Source organism: Dermacentor albipictus, chromosome 1 (assembly GCF_038994185.2).
Source record: "Dermacentor albipictus isolate Rhodes 1998 colony chromosome 1, USDA_Dalb.pri_finalv2, whole genome shotgun sequence".
In the NCBI taxonomy this organism is placed as follows: Eukaryota; Metazoa; Arthropoda; class Arachnida; order Ixodida; family Ixodidae; genus Dermacentor; species Dermacentor albipictus.
Window position 1 is genome coordinate 516544325 of NC_091821.1, and position 14716 is coordinate 516559040.

The 14716-nt window shown below is 44.7% G+C and overlaps 1 protein-coding gene across 5 annotated transcripts in view; it reads right to left on the reverse strand.

The window, feature by feature from the left end:
* Positions 1-14716, reverse strand: part of LOC135912448 (monocarboxylate transporter 13-like) — a 610659-nt gene that overhangs the window by 11993 nt on the left and 583950 nt on the right. The window lies entirely within an intron of this gene.

Below are 14716 nucleotides of genomic sequence, written 5' to 3' on the forward strand. Positions count from 1 at the left end.
AACACTTAACAAAAAGTCACACCGATAGAAGGCTGCACTATGATGAGTCACAGAACGCGCGCTTCTGTCATGCAAGGTTAAACTGTTCAAGAAATCTTACTTTCTGTGGAGATAGACACAAAGATGGCGCGCTAACGCACGTGCTGCCAGCCCTTGCTATGAGATCAGATTCAATGATCATCCGCGTAAGCTGTGGTCGGTTATCTTTTAGTATTTCGCACTGATCCAAAATCGGCTTACATCCACAGTCGGGACAGTGAATTGCTAAGTGTCCCTGTATAGTCCAGTGCACATTGTAATCAGGTTCCTTTAGCCTTTCATTAAGGCAGCGACCAGTTTGGCCTATATATCTCTTGCCGTATGATAGTAGAATTGAATAAACAACTCCAACAACACAAGACCGAAAACGCTTCTCGTGCATGGTCCAACAAACGGTAGTGCGCGGATTGAACGCACTTACGACAGCACAGAGCATGCGTAGCGAAACCGGCGCTAGTGCGTGGTTAAAATACTTTGTTGATCAGTTTAACCTTGCATGACAGTATTGCGCGTTCTGGGACTCATGATGATGTAGCCTTCTATGGGTGTGACTTTTTGTGTAATGTAGTGAGATGTCCTGATGCTTTATTGTAGCTATCTATACCGTGCAACTAGCCAGTAAACGAGTTGGAAGTCAGCGCTATGTTCGTTTATCTGGCCGGCTCGCCTTGTTTCTTCCTTTGTATGTTGTGCTGTGCCAGTTTTAGAAGGGTGCGTATATATATATATATATATATATATATATATATATATATATATATATATATATATATATATATATATATATATATATATATTGCCACCTGCAGTAGTGGAGAGGGTGGCAGGTCTTGTTGTGAAACTTAATAAGAGGTACAAAAGGAAGGTTGTACAGGTCTACGCCCCTACATCCAGTCATGATGATCAAGAAGTGAAAAACTTCTATGCAGACGTGGAATCCGCGGTGGGTAGAGTGAAAACAAAATACACTATACTGATGGGCGACTTCAATGCCAAGGTAGGCAAGCAGCAAGCTGGAGACAAGGCACTGGGGGAATATGGCATAAGCACTGGGAATAGCAGGGGAGAGTTATTAGTAGTGTTTGCGGAACAGAATAATATGTGGATGATGAATACCTTCTTCCGAAAGCGGGATAGACGAAAGTGGACGTGCAGGAGCCCGAACGGCGAGACTAAAAATGAAATAGACTTCATACTCTGGGCTAACCCTGGCATCATACAGGATGTGGACGTGCTCAGCAAAGTGCGCTGCAGTTACCATAGGATGGTAAGAACTCGAATTCGCCTAGACCTGAGGAGGGAATAGAAGAAACTGGTACATAAGAAGCCGATCAATGAGTTAGCGATAAGAAAGAAAATAGAGGAATTAAAGATCAAACTACAGAACAGGTATTCGGCTTCAACTCAGCAAGAGGACCTTAGTGTTGAAGCAATGAACGACAATCTTATGGGCATCATTAGGGAGTGCGAAATAGAAGTCGGTGGTAACTCCGTTAGACAGGATACCAGTAAGTTATCGCAGGAGAAGAAAGATGTGATCAAGAAAGGACACTGTATGAAAGCCTCTAACCCTACAGCTAGAATAGAACTGGCACAACTTTCGAAGCTAATCAACAAGCGGAACACAGCTGACAAAAGGAAGTATAATATGGATAGAATTGAACATGCTCTCAGGAACGGAGGAAGCCTAATAGCAGGGAAGAAGAAAGTAAGAATTGGCAAGAATCAGATGTATGCGTCAAGAGACAAAGCCGGCAATATCATTACTAATATGGATGTAATAGTTCAAGTGGCTGAGGCGTTCTATAGAGATTTATACAGTACCAGTGGCACCCACGACGGTAATGGACGAGAGAATAGTCTAGAGCAATTCGAAATCCCAAAGGTAACGCCGGAAGGAGTAAAGAAAGCCTTGAGAGCTATGCAAAGGGGGAAGGCAGCTGGGGCGGATCAGGTAACAGCAGATTTGTTGAGGGATGCTGGGCGGATTGTTCTAGAGAAACTCCACCCTGTATACGCAATGCCTCATCATCACGAGCGTACCAGAATCTTGGAAGAACGCTAACATAATCCTAATCCACAAGAAAAGGGACGCCAAAGACTTCAAAAATTATAAACCGATCAGCTTACTGTCAGTAGCCTAGAAGCTATTTGCTAAGGTAATCGCAGATAGAATCGGGAACACCTTAGACTTCTGTCAAGCAAAGGACCAGCAAGGCTTCCGTAAAGGCTACTCAACTATAAACCGTATCCACACTATCAATCAGGTGATAGAGAAATGTGCGGAATGTAACCAACCCCTATATATAGCTTTCATTGATTACGGGAACGTGTTTGATTCTGCCGAAACCTCAGCAGTCACGGAGGCATTACGGAATCAGGGTGTAGACGAACCGTATGTAAAATTACGGAAAGATATCTACAGCGGCTCAACAGCCACCGTAGTCCTCTATAAAGAAGGCTACAAAATTCCAGTAGAAAGGCGTCCGGGAGGGCGATACGATCTCTCCAATGCTATTCACAGCGTGTTTACAGGAGGTATTCAGAGACCTGGATTGGGAAGAATTGGGGATAAAAGATAATGGAGAATACCTTAGTAACTTGCGATTCGCTGATTATATTGCCTTGCTTAGTAACTCAGGCGACCAATTTGAATGCATGCTCACTGGCCTGGAGAGGCAAAGCAGCAGAGTGGGTCTAAAAATTATTCTGCAGAAAACTAAAGTAACGTTTAACAGTCTCGGATAAGAACAGCAATTTACTATAGGTAGCGAGGCACTGGAAGTGGCAAGGGAAGAAATCTACTTAGGGCAGGTAGTGACGGTGAATCGGGATCATGAGACGGAAATAATCAGAAGAATATGAATGGGCTGGGGTGCGTTTGGCAGGAATTCTCAGATCAACAGCAGCTTGCCATTATCCCTCAAGAGAAAAGTGTATAATAGCTGTGTCTTACCAGAGTACTCACCTACGGGGTGGAAACCTGGAGGCTTGCGAAAAGGGTTTTACTTAAATTCAGGACGACGCAACGAGCTATGGAAAGAAGAATGTTGGATGCAACGTTAAGGGATAAAAAAAGAGCAGATTGGGTGAGGGAACAAACGTGAGTTAACGACATCTTAGTTGAAATCAAGAAACAGAAATGGGCATGGGCAGGACATGTAATGATGAGGGAAGATAAGCGGCGGTCATTAAGGGCTACGGATTGGATTCCAAGGGAAGGGAAGCGTAGCAGGGGAAGGCAGAAAGTTAGGTGGGTGGATGAAATTATGAAGTTGGTAATTATGTAATGAGTACATGACCGGTGTAGTTGGCGAACTATGGGAGAGGCCTTTGCCCTGCAGTGGGCGTAACCAGGCTGATGATGATAATGATGATGATGGTGATGATGATTCCCTATGATATCCTCACTTCCTTGCTGTCTTCGTCAGCCAGGGCAAGATATAAGTACATGGTATTGCGAATAACCAAGGTTGTCACAAGCAAAGTTTATCGGGTAGCTTATTGAGGCACTGTCGTTCTGACGAAGGGTCATAGACATTTTCGATATCCATAAGGCTGGAAATGTTTAAACGCATGGCTGGAAACCAGTGCGAACAGGCATTGTAATAACTACGACAGTAGCGCCATAGCTAGAAGAACTTTGCCTGAAGGCACAGCAATTTCTCTGCATCTTGTTAAGAAGATTTAGCCAGGACGTTCTTCAGAAGGTGTGTCCCATTTTGTGGTCGAAGAATGCAGTCTTGAGGGTGCTTCAGTTTCGTTGTGTTATGTATTCATTTATTTATTTATTAAACATATTTTCAAGGCCCTAAGGCGCTAAAGAAAGGAGTGGTACATAACAAAGCAATGTAATAGGCAGACAACGTTAAGCGAAAGCGTGGTAAACTGTTGTTTTAATGAAGATATATCTGTGATCTGAATGATGAAAGCAGGAAGGTGGTTCCAGTCGACACTTGTGCGGGGTAAAAAAGAATCATGATAATTGTTCGTTCGGCAGGATGGGACGGCAACTTTATATCTGCGGTCAGAACGGGATGAAACGTAGAAAGGTGGGGTGATAAACTGATTCTTGAGCACGTGGTTAGATTGATAAACCTTGTGGAATAGGCAAAGGCGAGCACATTTGTGGCGTAATGACAGATCTGGCAGATTGAGGGTTTTTGTCATAAATGTAACACTGGAATGGCGGGAATAGTTAGATTGAAAAAAGCGAGCTGCTCGATTTTGAATTGCTTCAAGGTTTACGGTTAGTGATACTTGATTGTTATCCCAAGTGGCAGACGCGGATTCTAGTTTTGAGCAGACTATGGTTTTGTTGACCGTTAATTTTAGCGAATTAGGAACAATAGAAAAGTTACGACGAAGATGTCGTAACATACGATTAGCATTAGCAGTAATGTAATAAGTAAAGCATATTCCATGACAGATCATTGGTTATGTGAAGGCCAAAATATTTGTGAACGTTAACGGACGCTGATAAAGTGTCATTCAGTACATATCGGCCCTGATTGTTATTCCTGGTCGTACGTGATAGGCGCATGAATTTACACTTGCTAGCGTTCAGTTTCATGAGCCATTTCTTAGCCAGAGTGATACATTGTGATGATCTCCTTGCAGTTTGTCTAAATCATCAGGGTTAGTAATCTTTCGGTATATTACGCAATCATCTGCGAACAGATTAATTGATGATGACGTTACACAGTGAGGGAGATCATTATTATAACTCAAGAAGAGGAAGGGCCCCAAGACCGAGCCTTGCGGCACTTTCGATGTACCTGTTGATGAAGCAGATGAATAGTTATTGGTAGTGACATATTAAGTTCGATTAGAAAGAAGCTCCTTAACTCAAGACAAAACATTTGGGTCAATATTAAGCTGATTAAGTTTATGGATAAGTAGGTTAGGACATACGGTGTCAAAAGATTTCACAAAATCTAAAAAAATACACTCATCATTGAATCCTTGATATAATCCAGCAAACAAAGCGTTAGTGAAACAAAAAAGCTGAGTATCGCGTGAAAACGTTTTTCTAAAACCGTGTTGAGATGGATGGAAGAACGAGTTGCTTTCCAGGAATTTGATGAGGTGAGAATATATTACGTGTTTAAGAGTTTGCATGGAATGCTAGCTATTGAGGTGGGTCGGCAGTTCTTGGGAAATACTGCGTTTCATGATTTATGAACTGGAACCACCCTTGCCGTTTTCCAGTCTGTAGAAAGCGATGAGCACTCTACTGACTGAGTATACAGTTTAGATAGAATAACAGATGAAAATATAGCCGCAAAATTTAACATTTTTGAATTAATAAGATCGAGACGTGCAGAAGATGACATTTTTTGATTATCAATCGAACGGATAATACCAACTCAATCATATAATATGGGATCCATAGCACGAAACAAGGAATGAGGTATATTCGGTAAATCGGCAAAGTTATCATCAGAAAGAAATTAGGTAAACACTTCAATTAACGCAGTGCAACGCTGGGTTTCGTCAACATCACGGCCATCAACATGAACTAAATGAATGGACGAATGAATAGGTAGCCAATCATAGAGTATTACACTAATATATCGATTAGATGAGTTTGCTTCTTTATTTTCTTGCTTTGGTACGACCTTATAGCGGCAATGGTGCAATAAACAGGATTTTAACGCGACCAATAATCTGGTATTACGCTAATATAACGATTAGATGTGTTAACTTCTTTATTTTCTTCTTTCGTTACGTACTTCTAGTGGCAAGGCGACGTAACCAGCTTTTTAAACTGGTATCAATCATCTATTATTCCACTAATGTAATTATTAGATGTGTTAACTTCTTTATTTTCTTGTTTTGTTACGTACTTGTAGCGGTGACGGCGACATAACCAGGCGGCTTTTAACGGTACCAGTCCTCTATTGTTACACCAATATAAAAATTACATATGCTAACTTCTTTATTTTCTTGTTTTGCTACGACACTGTAGCGATGAAGGCTACATAACCAGGTTTTCAAACGCTACAAATCAGCTCTAATTACACTAATATAACGACTAGATGTGTTAACTTCTTTATTTTCTTGTTTTGTTACGACCTTGCAGCGGCAACCGTGACGTAACCAGGTTTTTTAACTCCAACCAATCATCTATTATTATAATAATATTACGGTTAGATGTGTTAACTTCTTTATTTTTTTTTGTTTTGTTACAGTCTTGTAGCGGCGACGGAGATATAACGAGAATTTTTAATGCCGCCAATCATCTATTAGTACACTCATATAACGGTTACATGTGAAAACAAGTGCAGCAGCTGCGCTTGTTTGGCCTCGAAAACTTCCAGGGTTCTACTAGGACACATAAATACCCAAGAAAGTGGATGGGGAAATGCAGCCGCGGTAGCTCAATTGGTAGAGCATCGCACGCGAAATGCGAAGGTTGTGGGTTCGGTTCTCACCTGCGGGAAGTTCTTTTTTCATCCACTTTAACTTTGATTAATTTATCGTTTCTTTATTTCAATAATTAAGCACAAGTAATTTCCCCCATGTCGTCCTTGGTGTCAGTGTTTCTTGGCTTCTAATGATATGACTAATAAAAATCGGGCCCTTGGTTAATTCTCTTTCTTCTCGTTTATTACATAACGAGGGTATCGAATCCGGCAACATTGATCCCTTCAGGTAGCATATGTGGGTTTATTGAGCAGTTGCTTTCACCCACAAAGATCACGTTCTCGTGACGCCTGCGGCAAAAAGGACGTACCATGTCGGCCACCAAGGTCTGTGAGTGGCGACGCTGGCTAACACTTCCAGGGTTCTACTAGGACACATAAATACCCAAGAAAGTGGATGGGAAAACGGCGCCGCAGTAGCTCAATTGGTAGAGCATCGCGCACTAAATGCGAAGGTTCTGGGTTCGGTTCACAGCTGCGGCAAGTTGTTTTTTCATCCGCTTTAATTTCCATTAATTTATTGTTCCTTTATTTCATTTATTAAGCACGAGTAATTTCCCCTACGTTGTCCTTAGTGTCAGTGTTTGTTGGCTTCTTATGATATGACTAATAAAAATCGGGCCCCTTGGTTAAACCACCTTTCTTCTCGTTTTTTTCCTTCAAGAAAGTGTTACAAGCTTGGCATTTTCAATGTTATATAGATTTTATATTTTGTTTTAACAGAACGCAAGAATACGGCATTTACCCAAAGATCTCGCGGGATTTTGTGTCGACTGCGCCCACAATGAGTGGTGCAGGCGGTGGCCATCCCCTCAGCAAACACGTCAACAAACATGTTGTAACTGTTAGAACAGTTCAAACAGCACACATATGACTAATACATTGCGCGTACGTTATTTGCAAATTCGTAAGCATTAAATAATATAGGGGTAAAACATTTCTTGTTTCATTTCAGGCACTTTGACATTAGAAAAACACAGAGTAACTATCAGTAGTACAAACATCTTAATTTGCGCATATTTGCAAACAGGAGTGTTATACATTCTGCGGTCTGTAATTGTACTAGTGTATTCTGTTACACGCTTCCGTTTCTGCACAATCAGTGAATAGTGATAACTAGGAAAACAAGGGAGGGGGGGGGGGCTACTCATAAGAAGAAGGAGAATCAACATTACTTGCATCACTATTAGCATCACCCATTACTATCACACGCGCATTAAAACTCAGATAACACACAAACTGGGATACATAACCCAAGAATGACACAAGAACAAAGCAGGAACACGGGATGAGCGCTAACTTTCAGCAATTGATTTACTGCAGCTGGTGAGCATGTATATGCTCATTGGGACGCCACTGCAACAGACACCCTGAAGGAAAGGAGGAAGAGCACTCATGTGACTACTATGCCCAAAAGTTCAAGCTCTTTCTTTGATAAAAGAATATACGGCGTGCTAGCACAATCGTCACCTGCTCTAGCTATCTCAGCTGCTTCGACAATTTCCCACGTTATCTTATTCCTGGAGCGATAGACAACAAGAGTTTGTTTTAAGAGAGGGAAACATTGTGCCTTCGCGTCATATTTATAAGAACACATTAATGACAGAGGCAAGGTCATCATAAAAGCTGTGATAAGATGGAGATGGACGTATAACACCCCAATAAATAAGGTTCTTTGACAGCGGCAACTGCCTCTTATCGACCTCAATCCATACTGATTCGCAATGTGTTGTTTTAACTAAAACATCATATCGTCGCCTGTACGCAACGCCATCGTCTGTGTACAGAGCAGCAGCACCGTGGTTGATGCCAGACTGGCTGTAGGTTGCACGACATATCACTTCAATCTTGTAACCAGATTTATCGTAAAATTCCACGTAATTTACTGAAAATAATGCATCTCACTTGCTAATAAAGCAGAACTTCTTGCTAAGCAGGATAATAAAATTATGGATATGGTCCGGGTTTTTCCGTAAACTGCGCACGTTGAACTATGCGCCCAGGAGCACGATTTTTGAAATTGTCTTGTGTTTAAAATCATCTACTGACACATACACCGTGGTGTGATCCGTGATTAACTATGTAGCTGATACTACTGAGATCAGCCTCACAAGTACCAACCGCAACAAGGCTATCAGTTGCTTTCCGTGCCTTGATTTGACCTGGATCTGCCCAAACAAAAAAACTGCGCGGTGGCGTAGCGCCAAAACCCATAACTCTTGGGTTTTCGCTCACATCCAGTTCCTTCACTTTTTTTTTTCTTTTCAGTGCCTCAGCCAACAAATTCTTCTTTTTCCTAGCGAAGTGCTTGTTTACGGAGATTGCATGCTTACTGACGGAAGAAAATCGCAAAGCATCTATGGAAAGCCTGACTTACTACCGCTCGTTTATAAAATTCATTTCGGGCTTTCCTGGAAACAAAGCGAACGATTATGTTTGTTCATTGTTATTGTGCGGGAAGGACACACGACGGAAAGGGTCGATGACAATAGAATCAACTGGGCTAACTACCTAGCTTTCCTAGTTTCTGTACTCGTAATCGAAAGTTCTCATTTCGTGTCCCAGGTTTACCCTTGCCCTTGAATACTGCTCCAAGGACGTCACACGGTTTAAGAGCTCTTTCTGTTGTCCTCTCATATTCTCGTTATTTTTGCGAAAGCTAGCGCTTTCCTTCATTACTTCATCGCATTTGCTGAAAAGATGTTGATACCTGAATATTTCGCGTTTCTCGTGGCCCATGTACGCGGGCGCCCCGACAAAGACGACGAACGCTCTCTGGCTCTCGAGCTGTCGACTGAATTGGCTAGCGCAGCATTATACTTTGTAAATACACTTTGTATATAGTCTCCCCTTCTTATTCCTTCGTTCGCGTAACATTTTGGTGAAGGGTGCCGTTCCCCGTCCTCGCCACGGAGCTCTGCCGTGGGCGCACCTTCCTGCTTTTCGCAATGATTCCCGGTGACGACACCTCCACTGCTTCTACTACTGCGATCCCACCAACCATGTACGTTAGGGTTACCAGCACCCGCGATCCTGGCATATTTCTCGGCCAAAATAATGTCCACGTTGAGGAATGACTCACCGTACATGAGTGTGTTACCCAAAACAACCGCTGGGACCCTACCAATATGCTAGCGAATGTCCTATTCTACTTGTATGGAACTTCTCGTGTCTGGTTCCGGACACACGAGGACGAGATCTTTAGCTGGGACGCTTTCAAGAAGAAGATCACCGACCTCTTTGGAAATCGCACTGGTCGGTAGCTGGCTGCTAGAAAAGAGCTTGCTACCCGAGTTCAGTCTTCTACTGAATCGTATGTCTCGTACATAAAAGACGTGCTCGCTCTTTGCTGGAAAGTCGACGACAAAGTGGCCGAGTTTGACAAAGTCGGCCCCGTACTTAAGCGAATCGTGGGCGACGCGTTCAATTTGTTGGTCTTCAACAATGTCATTGTCATTGTCAAAGAATGCCGCTTCTGTGAGGTCGACAAAAGCCGCCGCGTCATTCCACAGTTCTCCCAGTTCCCTATCATGGCTGTGACATCGTCTTGCATGGAGCTTACCGCTTCACCACCCTTAAATGAGCGCGTCACCCCTATTGTTTGCCGCGAGCTTGGGGCTACAAGACTGGCGCCGTTCCATCCACGCCCACTTAACTCCACCATCGACCAACCAGCCTCAGCGATCTCTCTCATTCAGGCAGTTGTGTGGCAAGAATTTGCAAACCTCAGTTCTTTTGCTACCTGCTCCGACTCCCGACCTGACGCCCGACTGGTGCCGACACCTACCCCTCACAGCGATTGGTATTCCCCTCCCAGATACCGCAACCCTACCGAGTGGAGAACTCCGGATGACAAGCCCATTTGCTTCCGTTGCCTCCGCATTGGCCACGTCGCTCGCCACTGCCACACCTCCTGAACGCCGCCGTATTCGAGCTTCTTTCACCGGTCTCATCGCCAATATACCGACCCGTGCCGTTACTCGCCTCGCCGTATGACTCCTACCTCAGGCGTATCCGTGGATGACAGTCCTCGTGCCCACTCACCTTCACCTCCGCGCCGTCGGTCCCCGTCGCCCCAGCCACGCCGCTATGCTTCACCGACCAAATATGGACCCTACCTGACAGAAAACTAGACAATGCAGCTCCTGGGGGCAGTGCTGCATTATCTGCGTCATGTAGAAATCATCCATTGATGCTCCCACCGAACCAGAGCTAACTTGATGTTCACGTCAATGGCATCCCTTAGACGGCGTTAATGGATACTGGAGCACAGGTTTCCATAATGAATTGTAGCCTCCGTGGTTGACTGAGGAAAGTTTCCCCGCCTCCTACTACTCGAGCCGTACGCGTGGCCGATGGTAGCACTGTCGACGTCACTGGAATGTGTACTTCCCGTATCACTATCGCCGAGCGCCGCGCTCCTGTTTTTTTACGGTGCTGACCAATTGTCCCCACGACCTAATCCTCGGACTCGACTTGCTTACGGCGCATTTAGCTTTGATCGACTGTTCTGCCCGTACCCTTTTCCTCCAACTTCCTCTACTCACGCATATTCGTGCCGAACTGCCGAACAACTTTAGTACGACCGCCTTCGTCCGCCTGCCGCCTTGACTTTCGTCGATTTTCTATCATATTTTCCTGTGCCCCATGGTGATTACATCGCCACGCCTGTTCCTGATGTCCTATTAATGCGCAATATCACTCTGCCCCTCTCCGTCGTCACCATCACCGATAACCGGACATACCTGCCCGTCGTCAATTTTTGCCTGGCAAAGGAAGTTCTACCCCAAGGCATATCGGTTGCAGCGCTGTGTGCTATAGGCGATGGCCACGTCACGACGTTTTCAGTTGGCGAGTGCTCAGGTTCTTCACCATGTTCACAGGATTCTATTTGCCCTGACGCTACATTTCGTCCCACGATTGCTGCGGATTTATTGCCTTAACACGCAGCAGCTCTGTGCCGCCTTTTGGGTTCCTACCATGACAACTACGACCTCAACAATGGCCAATTGGGCCACACTTCAATTGTTAAGCATCACATAAATGCTGGTGATGCCAGTCCTATACATCGCCTGTCATATTGAATTTCTACTTCATAGCGTAAGGTTATTCAAGATGAAGTGAACAAGATGCTTGCCAAAGGTATGGTTTAACTTTCGTCGAGCCCTTGGACGTCGCCCGTGGTACTTGTTAAAAAGAAAGATGGCACATGGCGTTTCTGAGTAGATTATCTCCATCTAAACCGCGTTACCAAGAAAGACGTCTACCCCTTGCATCGCATTACCAACGCCCTCGATTGTCTCCACGGCACCAAATACTTTTCATCAATAGACCTTCGGTCTGGTTATTGGCAAATTTCTGTGGAAGAAAAGGACCAATAGAAGACCGCGTTCGTCACCCCTGACGGCCTATGTCAACTCAAAGTTATGTCATTCTGTCTATGCAACGTCCCAGCAACGTTCGAACGTTTCATGGACTCTTTACTTCAAGGGTTCGAATGGTCAACATGCCTCTGCTACCTAGACGACGTTCTCGTAATTTCACCTACATTCGACACACACCTTGAGCCCTTGTCAGCTGTTCTTCAAGTCTTGCGCGAGGCTCGGCTGCAACTAAATTCACCGAAGTGTCGCTTCGGTCGTCCGCTGATTACCGTGTTGGGCCACTTCGTCAACGCTTCCGGTATTCAACCACACCCGGAGAAAATTCGTGCTGTCACATCTTTTCCTGTACCTCAGTCTGTCAAAGACGTCTGAAGTTTTGTAGGGCCCTGCTCCTACTTCCGACGCTTCGTTAAATACTTCGCCGCGACTGCGCAACCACTTACTGATCTTCTCAAGAAAGACGTGCCATTTACGTTGGGTGAATTCTAGAAGAGTTGACTGTTGGGCTAGTTGGTCGTCCATATTTGACGTAGCAGCTTAGCGCGTGTAAAACCACGGACACAAGAAAGACGGACAAAGACAAGCGCTACTCACAACTGTTTAATGGAAGAAAGGATGGTGCATGTATATATCCTCTTGTCACGCATGCGCCTACCAAGAGGTAGCAAGCCGGTACATGCACATCAAAGGCGGTTGCGCAACAAGTTAAATTCGGCATCCAGTAATGTCATAGAAGGCTCACTCACAAATCTATCTCTATTATTCTTGATAAAGAGGGCCTCAAGTGCTAACCAGGAAGAGGTGTTGTAGTTCCTGCCAAGATTAGTACTCGCAGAAAATCAAGTATCGCAACCACACCCGCTAACACGAGCCACCAAATGTGCGCCCTTATCCTCTTTCTTCTTTAGTTTTTGCGCATCTTCCCTTAAACGGTCATTCACACAACGCTCGGTTTGACTGCCGACAAGGCTGCAAGTGGATTGCATAAACAACCCCTCTGGAGCACTCAACAAAAGGCTTCTCATGCCTCGTGTGGCAGCCCCGCCTTCTCTTACAGCAAACTCGAGAACAGAGCTTCGAAAGCATGTTGGGCCCAGAAAAAAAAGCAGAGGAGTACCACGACTGTTAGCCACCTTTTGAAGATTGTGTGACACATTTTGTACGTAGGGAATAACCTCTGGTCTTACCTTCGGTCGTCTGACCTTTGCTCTCGCCCTTCGTGCTCCAAGCTTTACTTTTTGCAAAAGAGGCTCTACTATAGCGTTGACGACCATGAAAGGGAAACCAGCTGCGAAAAGGCGTCCAACTTGGTTCGTAAAACTAGACCGCATTTGGTGTACGCACGATTTCCGCAAAGCCAATTCAAAGCAAAGACTACCAACTGCTCGCGTAATCACTTTAGAGTGTGCGGAATCTTACGGTAGCAATTTCGTCATGGCTCGCGGTTCATAAGACCAGCAGACGTGGCGAGCTTCAAAAGGCAGTTTTACATCTAGGAACTGCAGGCCTGTATCGCCAGGAAGTTCATGGGTAAAAAGAGGCCCTTGGCCTTGGTTGTTAAAAGCTTCTAAAATAAAAGCAGGGGATGTAAAGTCACCCTTATTGTTTAGAAGCACTAAAAAATCATCAAGATACCTAAAAACTTTTAAAACCTGTCCGCAATGAAAAACCTGCTTTAAAGACCTATCAACAACAGACAAGAAAATGTCGCACAAAATAAGAGCGACACAACACCCTATACACACTCCCAGGCGTTGCAGATATGGCTGCTCGTTGTAAAGAATAAAAGTCACACTTAAATAGAACTCGAGCAATGTTAAAAAGCTTCCCACTGAAGCTGTCCTTGGAAATACCATGGAGCACTATTCATCACCATTTTTTTATATGCTGTAAAATATAGTTTGTTTTCCTGTGGTTGGCACACTTTCCAGCTGGACCCAGGTAGAGATGATGCTCTCACTCCAGTCATGAGTAGTTATTGAAAAGTTGCACAATATTGTTACGGGGATGTTGGGAGTATGGAAGATTGTATTTAGAACATATATATATAAAATGAGTCAGAATAGTTAAGAATTCTGACCACCAAGAACACGCAGCAGCCAACGTCTCGCGATCGTCTTCTTCCTCTTTTTCTTTCATCCTTCCGTGACAGGACCTCCGGGTGGTGAAGCGCCGTCTCGGCGCATGGTAGGCGAATAATTGCGAACGAAGTATGGCTTCAGCCACGAAACGTGGAGGACGTCAACAAGCCTCGGACTTGACGATGCATCAAACTCTAGCAGCATGATCTCCTAATTTAAGTCTTTAACTTGACGTATTACTTCATAAGGCCTTGTGTACCGAGAGAGAATCTTCTGGGAGAGGCCAGCCCAACACCCAAGCACCTGGCGCGAACTTAACATCCGAATGAAACTGGTTATAACGCTCTTTTTGTATATGCTCCGATGTTAATAAACGAGATCGGGCGAGTTGACGTGCCATGTGAGCGCGATCGATGACTTCACGAGCGTACTCAGTTGCAACACGTGGCACAGAAGGGAGGATGGTGTCAAACGGCACTGTGGCGTCACGACCATACAAAAGCTAGAAGGGTGAATGTCCTCTGGTGTCATGTCGGGACCAGTTATACGCGAACGTCACGCTGGCCAGCGTGGCGTCCCCGCTGCAGTGATCATTGGAAACGTGCATCGATGACATCTCTGCGATTGGTCGGTTGAGAAGTTCCGCAAGACCATTCGTGGGTGGCAGGCGGTGGACAACATGTGCCCAGTGAAACAAGAGCGGAGGAGGTCATCGGCAACTCGAGACAACAACGAGCGGCCGGGCTCTGTATGTAACTGTCAGGTGCACCGTGGTGGAGAATGA